This window comes from Carlito syrichta, unplaced genomic scaffold, assembly GCF_000164805.1.
Source record: "Carlito syrichta isolate Samal-C Ts95f unplaced genomic scaffold, Tarsius_syrichta-2.0.1 Scaffold304598, whole genome shotgun sequence".
Taxonomy (NCBI): Eukaryota; Metazoa; Chordata; class Mammalia; order Primates; family Tarsiidae; genus Carlito; species Carlito syrichta.
The window spans coordinates 371,471-374,344 of record NW_007248694.1 but is presented as its reverse complement, the minus strand read 5'-3'; the positions used below and the strand labels follow the sequence as shown (position 1 = coordinate 374,344).

Genomic DNA, 2,874 nt, shown 5'->3' with positions numbered 1-2,874 from the left:
TTACAGAAAAGATTTTGTGAAGATCTAATTACATAATCACATTGTTTGTTGTTTTTATACTGTCTTTATAGGAAGAATTAACATAGCTTTACCCATATGTATAACAAGGGAGAGACTGCCAAAAAGTTGCCTGCGATACTCAAGCTTCTAGAGCTGAAAGGCATGTCCTGGCTCAGAGTTAGATAGTGAACAAGCTTCTTATTGTTCTGTCTGCCCATAACCAGCAGGCATACAAAGGCCAAGCTACAAGAAAAGGTTTCAGTGTCATCCAGGAGTCAGCAGGACTGTGGCTTCCATGGCTATTCTTCCCTGTTCAACTCATGGACCTTCTTCATCCAAATCCCAGTCTCCATGACCACAGCTTCTTCAAGCCCCTTTGGAAACGGAAAGTGATAATACTCAGGGTTTGACTATTTTATTGCCCAACTACTACCTAGCATATAAGGAGTGCCAGATCAACATTTGTTAAGTGAGTCAATGAGGAGTTGAGTGGATGTCATATGTGAATTTTTAGGTCTTCTCTTCATGATTTTATGGGCCTCGGCATGCTGGGCTCCTGTGATCCTTCCGCCTCAGCCTTCTGAGTAGCTGGAATTACAGGCATGCGCTACCATGCCTGGCTGAATTTTTGATTTATTAAAGGTCTCGCCAAGTTGCCCAGGCGGGTCGCGAACCTGCGGGCTCAGGCAGTCCGCTCACCTCAGCCTCCCAAAGCGCGGGATTACAGGCTGAGCCACCAAGCCTGACTTATCTTTATTATTAATTAATTTATTTTTTAAGAGACAAAGTCTCATTGTGTTTCCCAGGCTGTTCTCAATTTCTTGGGCTCAAGCAAGTCTCCCATCTTGGCCTCCCAAAGTGCCAGGATTACAGGCATGAGCCACTGTGCCTGGCCATTGTGTTTGGTTTTTAAATCTGCCCTTTTCTATTTCTTTGAGTCTCCTATTTCCTAAAGTAATTGATAACTGACTATGGAGAGAAGAGGGCTTTGGGAAACACTTTCCAAGAGGAGACAATAAGCACTTACAAGCTGGGTGTGGTGGCACATGCCTGTAATTTCATCTACTCAGAGGCTGAGGTGAGAGGATCACTTCAGTTTAGTAGTTTCAGGCTCCAGTGTCCTATGATCACACTGTACTCCAGTCTAAATGACAGAATGAGACCCAGTTTCTTTTTTTTTTTTTTTTTTTTTTGAGTTGGAGTCTCACTCTGTCATCCAGACTGGAGTGCAGTGGCTGCTTCCGGCCACTGCAGCCTTGACCTGCTGGGCTCTGGCAATCCTTCCGCCTCAACCTTCCAAGTAGCTGGAACTACAGGCATGCGCTACCACGCCCAGCTAATTTTTGGTTTTATTGTAGAGATGAGGTCTCACCAAGTTGCCCAGGCGGGTCTTGAACCCATGGACTCAGGCAGTCCCCTCACCTCAGCCTCCCAAAGTGCTAGGATTACAGGCTGAGCCACTGAGCCCGGCTGACCCAGTTTCTTAACCCCCAAAAAAGGCATATACAGATGATCCCTGATTTTGACTTGACTTTATGATGGTGTGGAAATAGGATGTGTTTAGTAGAAACTTTGAATTTTGATTTTTTTCCCAGGCTGGCGATATGCAGTATGATAGTTATTCTCTTGTAATGCCAGGCAGTAGCAGCAAGACGCAGGTCCTAGTGAGCCACACGATCACAGGCAATTCTCTCACCTCAGCCTCCCAAAGTGCTGGGATTATCGGCATGAGCTGCTGTACTCGGCCAGAAATTACTCTTGAGATGAAACTCAAGATAATTGCCCAGCATGAAGGCAGCAAGCCGGTAATAGCTATTGTGCTTGAGTTAGGACTTTTGCAGTCCATGGTCTTGACCACATTCTTTAAAAGACATTTTTGACTTATGATATTTTCAATTTATGATAGGTTTATTGGGACGCAACCCCATTTTAAGCCGAGGAGCATCTGTATAGAGAATAAAAAAGGCACCCAGAAAAAAAACTAAAGACCGCTTGTATTCGAGGGTTTATAGGACCATGAAAAATTGTGCTCCCACTTAAGCAGAAGCCATTAATGTAGTAGAGCAATGATGCAGAACATTATAAAAATACTTATTTTGAGGAAAATTTAGTTATTTACAATAAGTTGTTTATCCCAGCTACATTTTGCTTTGACTGAATACCAGTTTTTTTTCCCGCCCTGAATACCAGTTTTAATTTCATGAACTACTACACTAATAAGACTTTAAACTTTCTAAGATACTCCACAGATATGCAGTTGAGACTTGACTGCATGGAGCCCTGAAGTTTGTTCATTTTGCCCATATATAAATAGAGTGTAAAATATAACGGAACCTGCTTCCTGGCCTCCTCATCTTCAACCCCCCCACACACACACACACTACCACACACACACCACCCTAATCTGCTTATATAAGGGACTTTGAGAGCCTTGACTCACAAATACTTAACATTTTCTCTCTGTTTCATAACATGCAGAATGCTGACATGGGAAAATTTTCAGAATAGTAGGATTTTGGCTCGCCTTGGCATTGACATTACACCTGTTTCAGCCAAGCTCCTTTTCTTGTCCTGGGGAAAACTGAAGTGTAACTGCCACTAGGCTAGCAAGTCCTATGTTCCTTTGATAGGGGATTGGAGACTGGGTTGGGAGGCATGGCTTCTGCTGGGCTAGAGCCATTCCTGTTGGACCCAGAAAGGAGCCAAGCCTGTCTGGCAGCAGAGAACAGGGAGTGGTATTTGTTATTAGGGGAACAACAGGTCTGAAGATGTGTAAGAAATCCACTGAAGAGATTCAGGCTCATTGAAGGAGTTTTCTTTCTCACTGTAACACATGAACCCCGTGCCATTTTCATTTCTTTTTTTTTTTTTTTG

The 2,874-nt window shown here is 43.5% G+C and overlaps 1 protein-coding gene across 3 annotated transcripts in view; it reads left to right on the top strand.

The window, feature by feature from the left end:
- The window catches only part of PPP1R8 (protein phosphatase 1 regulatory subunit 8), a 29,472-nt gene that overhangs the window by 9,290 nt on the left and 17,308 nt on the right, over positions 1-2,874 (top strand). The window lies entirely within an intron of this gene.